The 12,946-nt window shown below is 45.8% G+C and overlaps 2 long non-coding RNA genes across 2 annotated transcripts; both read left to right on the forward strand.

Annotated features, from left to right (window-relative positions):
- Positions 1–723: 723 nt before the first annotated feature.
- Positions 724–4,858, forward strand: LOC138375993 (uncharacterized). Its single transcript, XR_011231637.1, has 3 exons — positions 724–800; positions 2,007–2,174; positions 4,791–4,858. It is a non-coding gene; the product is annotated as an uncharacterized lncRNA (long non-coding RNA).
- Positions 4,859–8,328: 3,470 nt separating this feature from the next.
- LOC138376241 (uncharacterized) lies at positions 8,329–9,883 on the forward strand. The gene is made up of 3 exons (XR_011231648.1): positions 8,329–8,553; positions 8,842–8,939; positions 9,697–9,883. It is a non-coding gene; the product is annotated as an uncharacterized lncRNA (long non-coding RNA).
- The last annotated feature ends 3,063 nt before the right edge of the window (positions 9,884–12,946 follow it).

A 12,946-nucleotide genomic window follows, 5' to 3' on the forward strand; every position in this document is an offset into this window, starting at 1 on the left:
AGAAATTGATGAATGTGAGTTCTTTTTCAAGTGAATCTACTTGTAATTATAAAATTATAAAAGCCTCCTTATAAAGAGAAGCTAGTTATAACTTAGTTAATGTGATAAACATGATTTTTAAATAAAGTGTGTGTATTCTGTATGTGATTACAATGGAGATTATTTATGATAAAAATAAGTAATTTTAAGAAAATAAACATTTATGAAGTTCTTTATTAATTCCAAATCTCTTAAGAATGATGCACTATAGGGGAAACACACAAGAGAAAGGTGTTTTTGTTTCTTTGTTCTAATCATTATCCAATTAAATTACTAATGATATAACATCTACCTTAAACATTGCTAATCTTGAAAGGATAGCATTTACATAGGAATCTGTTTCAAAATTATGTCTCCAACATTATAATCTACTTTGGGGAGCATTTTAAAATCTCCTTACAGGGACCAAATTTCAAATTCAGAATTTGTCCTTTTTACCTATATTTCATTAAGGATCTTATATTTTATCACTCATTCATACCAGTTATCTTAAGTCACACGATAAATGAAAGACCACATCTCTTAATGTATTTTTGGCATTCATACTCTAAGCATATATTAGCTAATTTGAGCTTATTATTTATTACCTCTGATTGAATTTTTTAGAGATCTTTGACTTAGGATTTTCAATAAATATGTTTATGGATAAATTTCTTTTTCCCCTAATTACAGCTCTCTGTTCAGAGTCTGACTTTTGCAGTAACACTCTTGATACATTAACTGAAATAGAGTGGAATCCAGCAACAAAGCTGCTAAATCAGGTAATTGAATGATTTGATACAACATAATCTTTATCCTCTTTTTAAAATTCTTTTCTGATTGGATTTTGTTGTTGTAGCACATTACTAGCTCTGACTTAATTTCAGTAACAATTGTGGCACTGAAGAAGGCTTCGCTCACTCTTTATATTTATACTTGATACCTATGAGGCATCTAGAGGAAGGCTAAAAATTTCATAAGGCAAGTGTGTACTAATAGGTAAAACTTTGCTTCTAGCTCTTCACTAGCAGACCTTGGTATCTATGATGTCTGTGAAGTTTCTGTTTTGCCTTAGGAAATACCATGAAGATAAAAAGATTGATTTTAAAAGTGTCAAAATTCTCAGGCAGATAGAATGTACAGCTCGATACATTAGGGAGGGGTCATTTTTCCAGATAATACTGATAAAGATATGTAGTCTCATCAAAACTTTAAGAAAGAAGGAATACTGTGGTAAATAATAAAATAAGTTTAGATTCCATGTTTACTGTCTAGATTGTTCATGTTCAAAGACACATAGTTATATAATGTATTTATTAAAGGAAATTTCATTTTTATTTTGGAATGCAAGTGCAGTGCTTCTTATTATCATTAGTTAATGCCCATAAAGTACACAAAGTGCTTTTGTGTTCCTGAGACATACTCTAAAGGTTTATTGTTTTTTCAAAAATCCCTGGTGTAGGCTTTTTTTTAACTTGTAGTATAACTCTCATCATAGTAGAGAAAGTAGAGATAGGCCTCTTTGAGTATGGTAACACATAGCCATACTCAAACCCATACTATTAGTTTTAAAAATCAATAAATAATATCTGTTTCCCTTCCTGAATTCAGAGCCATCTGAAACATAAAATAGGATTTGGGAAATTAAATTATCAGCTTTATTGCTGAAGAACTTGAGGATTTGTAGCCAAATAAACTTTTCAATGTGCACCCTACCTTCCCAGTTGAACTGTGTGCCTGTCAGACACAGGCAACATGATTTATTTCTATGATTTGTTTTTTATTCTACTCCTTTCAAAATAATCTATTCTAAATGAGCCACTTTACCAAAATGTAGACCATTAGAAAGTTGTTAAAGAAAAGAATGGCTTAAACCACCAAATGAATCAAAGTTAAATTAATTACTTAATCCAAATTTTGGTTAAGGAAACAAAACATATATGACATGAATTCCCTCTGATTGGAAAATCTGGTTTTGTTTATTATAGAAAAATGTAGAAAGTGAGTTGAACTCACTTCGTGCTAACTATGATAACCTGGTAATAGACTATGAACAACTAAGAACAGAAAAAGAAGAAATGGAATTGAAATTAAAAGACAAGAATGATTTAGATGAATCTGAGGCTCTGGAAAGCAAAACTAAAAAAGATCAAGAGGTAAGAGAGATAGAAAATATGAAACTACTCTAAAGTATACTTTTGAAAGAAGTCTGATTATCTTTTCTGATAATGTAAACATTTATTAAATTTTATTTTTAAATTCACAGACAACATTATGTTTTAATTGTGTACAGCATGATGTTTTGAGGTATTGTGATACGGCTAATCTAGCTAAATAACAAATCCATTGCCTCACATAGATATCATTTTTGTGGCGATAGCACATAACGTCTACTTTTTACAAGTTTTACGAATATAATATATTGTTATTAACTATAGTCATCTACTGTACAATAGATCTCTTGAAATTTATTCTTCCTATCTCACTGTATTTATGTATTATCTGACCAACATTTCCCTCTCCCCCTTCCTCGTAACCACCGTTTACTTTCTCTTACGAGAGATCGACTTTTGCAGGTTCTGCATTTGTGTGACATCATGTAGTATATTTCTTTCTCTGACTGGCTTGTTTCACTTAACATCATATTCTTCAGGTTTATTCACATTGTTGCAAATGGCAGGATTTCATTCTTTCATATAATTCAATGGTAGTGCATTGTGTCTATATACCAAACTTTCTTTATCCATCCTTCCGTTGATGGACACTTAGGTTGGCTCCATGTCTTGCCTATTGTGGATAGTGCTGCAATAAACATGAGAGTGCAGAGCTCACTGTGACATACTGATACGATTTCCTTTGTGTGTATACCCAGTACTGGGGTTGCTGGATCATACGGTAATTCTATTTTCAATTTTTCAAGGAACCCTCCTTCTATTATCCCTACAATCCCACCAATATTATAAAAGAGTTCTGTTTTCTCCACATACTTGCCAAAATGTTCTCTTTTATCTTTTTGATAATAGTCATTCTAACTAAGTTGAGGTAATACTTCATTGTGGTTTGGATGAGCGATGTTGAGCATTTTTTCATGTACCTGTTGGCCATTTGTATGTCTTCTTTGGAGAAACATCTCTTCACGACTTATACCCATCTGTTAATAGGGTTATTTGGTTTTTTGCTATTGAGTGTTTTGAGTTCCTTGTATATTTTGGATATTAATAGTTGATCAGATGTCTAATGTGCAAACATTTTTCTCCCATTCTGTAGATTGTCTCTTCACTCTGTTAATTGTCTTCTTTGCTGTGCAGAAGCTTTTTAGTTCAATGTAATCCCATTTGTCTATTTTTGCTTTTGTTACTTGTGATTTTGAGGACTTATCCAAAAAATTCTTGCCAAATATCCTGTCTTGTTAGTGGTCCAGTTAGATTTTTTATTTCTTTGTAATTCGGTCTTGGTAGGTTACAGAAATGTATCCATTTCTTCTAGATTTTCCAATTTGTTGGCATATACTTATTCATAATAGTCTCTCATCATCCTTGGTATTTCTGTGGCTTCAGTTGTAATGTCTCCGTTTTCATCCCTATAGCTAAGCCCTTTGAGAAACGAAGCTGTTTCCAGGTTTAAACCTGGGAGTGCAATTGCCAGATCTCTCACCTGTGTGTTGTTAGGCACTCTCAAAACAACCCTCCTAGGTCTGGGGCTCCACAACCTCCTGCCTGAATCCAAAGTCTCCCACAAAGCATTTTGTCTGTAATGGGTGCAGAGTTCTCGTGGGGGGATATAAACAGGTAACCTCCTGTTCCACCATCTTCCTGATATCTCTCAGAAGTATTCTCTGAAAGATATTTATTTCTAAGATTGAGATATTCAGTATCTAACCATTTTTCAGATGTACACACAGTTTAGAAAATGTATTTAATTCATTTATGTTGTTTTAAAAATAGTTGAGTCATATTTGTTTCCCTTGTGCTTACACAAGACAAAAAAGAATTAAAAGCATCTATGGGAGCGTTTGGTGTATCTGCCTCTGGCAGATTTATATTGAGGAAATAGTTTCCTTATAGTTCCTATATTATCAATATTTAATTTATCGAGCATGCCATAAATGTGCCTAGAGCATAGCCATTTCCTGCTGAGACCAATATGAATTTAAATATCTAGCTGACTGTTTTATATGTGGATGTTGCATATTAATGGATTCCTTTTCCTTAGAAAGAAAGTATATTCCTAAATAGTTAAAACATTGGAATAACTGGAGAAGCTGATTTTGCATATTTTATTTTTCTTTCTCCATGTAAGAATGTTATTGTGAAAATTAATATACCTAATACTAAATAGTTTTAATGGAACTTTTAGAAATAAAGCATATGACTCATTTTCTAAGTATGTAATATTAATATTAAGCTACATGTTAAGAGACCCTAATCCAGAAACTGTCAGACTATAGAATCACAAATTATCCAAAAGATTTAAGGGACTTCTTAGTGCAATGTGTCCTTAACCTAGAGTCCACAGACACTATGAAATCATTTTATAAAATTTTTAAATACATATTCATTTTTCTAAAACACGAAACCACGCCTGTTATCAGACTTACAAAGTTATCCATGAACCAACCCCCCACGATATATGAGCCAGTGCTTTGATATAGTTAAAATATGAGTTAATTTGCAGCTACTTTTTAGATTTCTGTATATGGCTAGTCCTAAAGGACATTCTCCCTTTTCCCTCAGTATCATTGCTTACTTTCCCACCCTTGTTTTCTTTTTAAGGGAAAAAAGAATTCTGTGCCAAAGCTATTACTTCCATTCTTCCTATAAATTAAAGTTAGTCCTACATTTCACAGGTATGGTATTCAGAGAGGTAAGAGTCTATAAGTTCTCCACAGGGTTACATTTAACTTGTTTTAAAATGCACTTGTTAATAAAGTGAAAAATGTCATGAAAAGAACGTTGGATTTCAATCCATAAAATTGGGTTTTATTGAGGGAGGTGGTCTACTGTCATGGTTAAGAGCATGGTTTCTAGAGCAAAGCTGCCAGGATTAAAGCCCTAGTTTTGCCACGTTTCCCCTGTTCCCTCCCTCCTTTCCCAACTTGGAGTCCATGGTCTACCATTTTGATTTTTCTCTGGCAACAGCCCCAGCTCTTGTCCCTTTTCCTCTTCACCTGGTGGAACCTCACTGTGGCTGAAGCTGAATGTCCACTGTCTCCACCTGCAGCAGGGAAGAGTCAGTAGCTGGGACTCTCCCACGGCCAGGCTGCCTGGCTGCACCTTAACCTCAAACGCAACTTGGCACTGCCTGGAAACTTCCCTTCTCCTGGTGTGGACACTGACAGAGCTGGAGGTGGGGGGAGGGGCCGGGGAGGGGAGGAAGAAAGGATGCAGAAGTTAGACATTTCTGGCTGGAGCCATAGGGTTGCAGTGGTGCCATTTTCTGGAAAGATGGGGAGAAATAGGTTTGGAAGAGAAACCAAGGCTTCTGGAGTTGGTTCCGACAGTTTTATCTCTCACATAGACCTTAAGCCAATGTGGATCTTCCCATCTCCACTGCCTCCAGAGTGGCCCGGTGATGGTGTGGAGACGTCGGCCAGGACACGCTGGTTCACCTCTGTAGAACTTTTCAGTGGACTCGAATCTTACTGTAGGGACCAGACGCAGTGGCTCATGTCTGTAATCCTAGGACTGTGGGAGGCCGAGGAGGGAGGATCACTTGAGCTCAGGAGTTCAAGACCAGCCTGAACAAGATAAGATCCCATCTCTACTAAAAATAGAAAAATTAGCCAGGCCTGGTGGTGTACACCTGTAGTCCCAGCTACTTGGGAGGCTGAGGCAGGAAGATCATTTGAGCCCAGGAGTTTGAGGTTGCTGTGAGCTAGGCTGACGCCACGGCATTCTAGCCTGGGCGACGGAGTGAGACTCTGTCTCAAAAAAAAAAACCTCTCACAGTAGGATGAATCCAAATGTTGACAAGCCTTTCCTAATCTGGCTGCTGGCTTCCTCTTCCATCTCATCCCTTTCTCTCCCCACTTCACCCCATTGAATATTCTAGTTCTCCGGTGACACTCAGGTACTGTCCCTCCGATGCCCAGGTACTGTCCCACACTGCCGGGCCCTTTGCATTTGCTGCGAGCTCGGCCTGGCGTGTTCCTCCCATGGCTGGAGGTTTCTCCAATGGCACCTTCTTAGAGAGCCCCCCGACTGACCAGAGTGATGGGCCCAGTCTCTCCCTACAATATCACCCGTTTGTTAGGTTTTACACAGAGTTTATCACACTTGCAGACTGCCTTGCTGGTTTGTTTATGAGTTCGTTCTTCCCCACTCCATGAGGGCCTTGCTGGCCTTGCCTGCTTTGCATTCTTGGCACCTGGCACATGCTCAGCACTTGATACACATTTACTAAGTGTTTGAGTACGGGAATGGACAGACGTATGGACGGATGGACGATTCCTTTCTGTAGGGCTGCTGTGAGCATGAGGTGTGATACTGGGTGGCAAATCACTCTGGAAATTGGCCTGTGCAGCACATGGTAGGTGTTTTGCCCCAACGCCTTACCTTGCACACAGTAGGGGTTCAGTAACTGCTGATGAATCAACTCGCATCACATGAGGCAGGATTTAGGGTGTGAAGGAAGTGTAGACAAAGTGCTAGGGCTGTGGGGTCTCATAATAGGCAGGGGTGAGGGAGGCTAAGGGCCTCTCCAGTCTCATCCCTCCGGCCTCTGCCTGTCCACGCCAACTGCAGCCCATCTGCCCCCCACACCCTGCTGCTTCCCACCTCCAGGCCTTTGTTCACCAAGTGCCACCCTTCTGGAATACTGTCAGAAGGGCCACTGCCCACGCAGCACTCACAACGTAGCTATTACCTGATTTCCCACAGATGCCGACTGAACACCACCTACTCTGCGCCCATCACCATACCAGCCACTCAGAATCAGAGAGAGCCAAGGACAAGGTGGAGGTCCCTGCCCTCGTGGAGCTTACAGTCTAGTGGGACAGAGCAAGCAGTCCAGCAATCAAAACATTAACCTCGGCAGAGCGTGGTGGCTCACATCTGTAATCCTAGCACTCTGGGAGGCCGAGGTGGGAGGATCACTCGAGGTCAGGAGTTCGAGACCAGCCTGAACAAGAGTGAGACCCTGTCTCTACTAAAAATAGAAAGAAATTATCTGGACAGCTAAAAATATATATAGAAAAAAATTAGCCAGGCACGGTGGCACATGCCTGTAGTCCCAGCTACTCGGGAGGCTGAGGCAGGAGGATCGCTTGAGCCCAGGAGTTTGAGGTTGCTGTGAGCTAGGCTGACACCACAGCACTCTAGCCTGGGCAACAGAACAAGAGTCTGTCTCAAAAAAAAAAAAAAAAAAAATGGCTAAGATGGTAAACTTTATGTTATGTATATTTTACCACAATGAAAAAAAATGTAAAGGTACAAAAGTAAATCTCACTCCGGGGAGGCTGAAGCAGGAGGATCGCTCAAGCTCAGGAGTTCGAGACCAGCCTGAGCAAGAGTGAGCTAGAAAAAATTAGTTGGATGTGGTGGTGTGCGACTATAGTCCCAGCTAAGGGGTCTACAGAAAGAAAGAATAAAAAAGAAACCTGATATCACATGTCACATATAGAAGGTAACTGTAAAGTAAATAAAATAAAAATATTAATAAGACCATGTTATCGTTCCATCTATTAATCACTAATTGTCTTTCTTTTTGTTGTGTTGTTTTTTCTGCTAGTGGCCTTTCTGGCTGGCCGGCGGCTGTGGCTGGAGTCCTGATTCCCACAAGAAGGAGAAATTAATGAGGGAAAAAAAGATGTTTCTTTCTCCTCAGTGTAATCAGAGTTAGAAAGAACCAACTTTCTCATCTTGCAATTCTGTGTTAATGGTCACCCCAGGGTGCGCTGGTGCATGGTGTAGGTCCTTGAACCTCCCAGAATCATGTCATGTGCCACTCACTTCATCAGTCCTACATTTCAGGAAACACAACTGGGACATGGATGCAATGAAGGCTTTAAGTCGGAGTTCACATAACACGACTAACATTTTAGACAAATTATTCATGCGGCAATGTGGTCAGCAGCAAAGGCGCAGGCCGGAAACCCAGCTGCCCTGAGGAGAGGAGGTCCAGGTGGGACATGTGGAGGGTCCAGCCTAGGAGGGACTGGAGTGAGGTGGGGGTTGAAAAGCTCAGAGGTGCAATCCGGGCAACGTAGTGACTGGCTGATGTGGGGAAAGGAGCCATCTAGGGGGACTCCGGGATTTGTAATTTTGGGGACAAAGAGGAGAGAGATGGCAAAGACAGGAGAAGGCAGTTGTGGGGGGTGTGTTGTGTTTCAAGTGTCCTTAGGACCTCAGAGGGAGAGTCTTTCATTCATTTATTCATTCATTCATTTTACAAATATTTTCTGAGTCCGGGCAGGTGCTGGGGGTGCATTGGTCCATCAGACAGACAAGATTCCTGCTGCGATGGAGCTGAATGTTTGCGGGAAAGACAGACACTGGGAAGGGCAGAAAGAGACAAGCAAAGAAGAAGCAGTGGGAGGTATGTGTGGGGCTCAGGGCTCTGGGCTATGTGGAGGATTTGGGGTCCGGCAGCACAAGTGTGGAAAGTAAAGCTGTCTGGGTGGGTGAGCCTGCTGGGGAGGGGGCGGAGTGACCTGAGCAGGGGGGAGGGCAGCCCACCAGCGTTCCTGGGCTGCAGGGGAAGGAATGCCCGCATAGAAAACTGCCACAGAGCAATTAGTGGGGGAGGGGAGCTTCAAAGACAGGACAATTGACAGGTTCATTCATTTATTCAATCAACCTTCACTTGGCCCCTTCTGTGTGCCAGGCTCCGGGCAACAAGAGATGAATGAGAAGTCTCACAGGTGTATGGACCGAAAATTACTAGGCAAGGCCTCATGAGGGAGATTCTCTTAAGAAGTACAGGTAACTTACACGCGGAGGGGACACAGAGGATGGGGATGCGCATTGTTTTAACCCACACACAGCCAGCGCCCAGCCAGCGCCCTTCACGAATGCGGATCCGCACAGCCCAGAGCGTTCCGGGGAAGGGGCAGTGGGTGGGGGGGGCGTCGGGGAAGGCGTCTTGCAGGGAGGCGGGTGGGAGGGTGTAGAGCACACGCCAGGGGCTGGGGAGAGAAGTGGGCAGCGAAGTGCGGGCAGTCCTTAGGGATGGGAAGGGCGGGCAGAGGTGCCCCCGCGCAGCCCCGTGGCCTGAGCTCAGAGCCACCCTCTGAGGGGCAGTCCCGGCCTGCTGAGGACCGCCCTGTGCCTGACCCCAGCCCACCACTTCCTGGTCCGGGCCTCCCCTTGCTGCCTCCTCCTTGAGTACACATCGGCCTCATCCCACAGTCTGGCTCAGGGCCGGACTGAAACCTGAGCGCCGGGGTGCAGAGGCCGACAGGACTTCAGGGTTCTCTCGGCCGATGTGCACAGTGGCCCAAAGCTCCCTCTAACCTGCCCTGGCGGTCCCGCTTCGGAATCAGCCCTTGGACAAAAGGCCTCTGGCGCCCCCTCCTGGCAGCTCTGCTTCTAGACTCCCAAACGCTGCTGTGCCGCAGACCCCACCCGCGTGGCCTGAACTCATCCAGGCGGTGCCAGCCGGGCGGGATGCGTGTCCGCCTCGCGCTGTTTACCTGAACACCGGCAGCCTCATAACTGGGCCCCTTCCTCCGTCCTTCAGCCACCGCTGGGAGAATCTCTGTAAGAGCCTATCTGTGGAACGCTACCGAGCAATACAAGTAAGGAACGGTCGATCCCCACAGCAACTGGAGTGGGTCTTAGGGCCCTACGCTGACTGCAAAAAGCCAATCTCAAACATACCGCGTGATTCCACCTATTAACATCTCAAAATGAAACATTTATAGTGATGGAGAACGACAGGGTTGCCAGGGATGAGGGAAGGAGAGGGAGGATGTGACTATAAGGGGAAATGTCAGGAATTTCTTCTCCAGAATGGAACATTCTGCGTCTTGCTTGTGGTTATATGAATCCACACATGTGATAAAATGTCACGGAATTATACACAAAGACAAGCAAAAATGGGTGCATGCAGGCGGCGGTGACATCAAGCAAGGTCTGTAGTCTGGACAACTGCAGTGCGGGTCACTTTCCTGATTGTGATAATGTGCTGTGGTTATGTAAGATGCCACCACCAGGAAAGCCAGGTGCTGGGCACACCAGACCTCACTGTACTATTTACATAACTTCTTGTGAGTCAATAATTCTTTCAAAATAAAAAGTTCATAAAAAGAAGAATGCATCCCTGGCCATATTGTCCACCTGGTCGTCACGAGTGGTGCCTGCTGGGCTCTAAAGAATGACGTCCGTTCTCCCAGCCAGACATGCGGGGCTTTCCTGGCTTGCCACTTCTCCCTGAAAGGAAATCTGCCACCTCCCTTAGCTCACCAAGCCGCGCCCTGGGGCAGGACAGCAAAGTAGAACATCTGCTCTTGGAGGGCATGGGAGGCTGGACCTCACTCGCCCCCCTAGTCCCACCTGGCAGGACCTCTCAAGTTAATCCCAAGGGGTCCCCTCTTGTCCTGGCCTGCGGGGGGCACTCTTCTCTCTCTGCTGCTCTAGTCCTAAACAGACAAAGTACCCTTCCCCATGGTGCTGCCGGGCTGAAGTCTTGAAAAAGGACTGCTCTAGAGCTCTGGAAACAAAAGGGTCCCAGGCCCAATGTGCTGTCCTGCCCTCGAGGCAATCTGGCTGCACCCCGCGGGGACCTCTGTGACCCTTCTGCATCTGGCTCCTTCTGGCCCTGCCACAGAGACTGTGTCACCCCGGGACCCAGGACTATCCTTGGCTCTGAGGAATGAAGGCCAGCGAGACTGCGCAAGTGTCCCTGCACCAGGTTCTGGGCCGTGCATGTTGCACGTCTCATTTTATAACGGTAAGAAGTTTCCAGGTAGGCGCGAATGTCCTAACTTTACCGCTGAGCACGTTGAGGTGAGCAGCTTGCCCACGATCATGCAGTAGGAAATAGCAGAGCCGGGCTTCTCGCTCGGGCTGTCTTCCTTTTCATGTATTGGCTTGAACACCTGCTACGTGCCAGGCACTGTGCTGGGCGCTGGGCGTAGGATGGTGAACAACAACAGAGTCCCCGCCCTCCTGGGCTTATAGGATTGTGGGGGGAGGGACACACAGCAATAATCATGATGTATAAATGTGAAATGACAAACTGAAATAACAGAAGTGTATGGGTCTCTGATGGTGTGTAACAGAGAAAGCTGACCTGGCTGGGCACTCCGCAGAGCCGCCTGAGGAATGGTTACCTGGGCACAATGCTAAAAGATGACTAAGCAAAGGAAAAGAGAACTGCAACGTGGGCACAGCACGTGCAAAGATCCTGGGGTGGAGGTGGGGGAGCATGAAACATTTGAGAAACCCATGGGAGGCCAGTGTAGCTGCAGTGCAGAAACTAAGAAAGCGGGTAAGGCGTGAGGCCCAGCGAGTGTTCCCTGAATGTTCGCTCTGAACAGACTGTGTTCTCACAACCTTGCAGGTGTCATCTCGTCATCTGCCCAGCCCCCCTGAGGCCGGTGCTGCTGTTGCATCCCTATTCTCCAGATGAGGAAACGGGACACAAAGGATGAGTCAATTACCCAGAATCCTCTAGCATGGCGGAGCTCAGATTTGAATCCGGGTGGCCTGACTCCAGAGCCCATGCTCCCAGCCACTGAGCCACACTGCGTCACAAGAGGAGGCAGAGGGGTGTGCAAGCCATGCTAAAGCTTGGGGTCTTTTCCTTGGGCAGGTGGGATGGTTTCTAAGCAGAGTGATGATATGATCAGGTGTGTGTGTTTAAATGAGGCTGGGGGGAGTGGGGGCCACGAGGATGTGGGAGGGGGAGGGCTGGGAGCAGCCGCCATGTCTAGGTGGGAGATCTTAGACCCTGAGGCCGAGCAGGGGCCCTGGCTGGAGAGGAGGAGTGCGGCAGAGGGGGGAACGACAGGACTGGGACACAGATCAGGTAGGGAGGTGGGCAGAGAGGGGGAGATGGAGGGAGCAGGCCACATTCCCAGGTTCCTGGCTTGCCCGGCTGGGGGGGGTGGAGCCTGTTCCTGGGACAGGTAAAACCCTGGAGGACAGGGTGTGGGGAGGAGCAAGAATCCAGTCTCAGACTGAGGACTGTCCCAGAGCAGACATCATCAGGTCGTCAAGGGGACACTGGGGTTGAGAGTTTTGAGGGGCAGTCATGCCTGCTCACTAGTCACTGATGCGGCGGTGGACGCATGTGTGGACGGCGACATCCAGGGAGGGAGGCCAGGGAGAGGAGGGCTGGCCCCACGGGCTCTGCCCTTACCGGCCACGCAGCAGAGAACAGGCTGCTTGGCCAGAGGTAGGAGGAAGATGAGGCCGTGGCATCATGCAAGCTGAGAGGAAGGCAGTGTTTCCAAGGCAGGAGCAGCCAGCAGAGGACAGGATGTCCCCAAGAGGACGATGACTGTGAAGACCCAAAAGTACCCAACAAACATGATGTGGCATCGCAGTGGTCTGTTGGTGCATCGGGGTTGGGGAGTGAACAGGAGCAGCGCGTGGGGACAGTGAGTGTGGAGGACTCTTTCAAGAAGTTTGGCAGGGAGGAGGACGAGGAGGAGGAGGAGGAAAGCAGGCAGTTGCGGGGATGTGGGGTTGAGGGAGGATTTTTCAGAGAGAGACTTGAACACGATCCCATGGTTAGGGGAAGGGGCCTGTTGGAAGTCAGAACGGATGCCACGGGCACCACGCAGAATCCCAGGACCGAACCTGAGCTGCCCCAGCTGCAGGGGGGCCGGAGGCTGACGGCTCTCCTCCTAGCCTCTCTCCAGGATGCACCCTGGGCTGAACAGAGCCATGTGGCCCCAATCTGTGCCCTCCCTGCCCCAGCCCTGGAAGGCAGTGGCCTGACTCCTGGCCACAATGTGGTGTGACGCTGAGGCTGTGCCTGC

This window comes from Eulemur rufifrons, chromosome 28 (assembly GCF_041146395.1).
Source record: "Eulemur rufifrons isolate Redbay chromosome 28, OSU_ERuf_1, whole genome shotgun sequence".
NCBI lineage: Eukaryota > Metazoa > Chordata > Mammalia > Primates > Lemuridae > Eulemur > Eulemur rufifrons.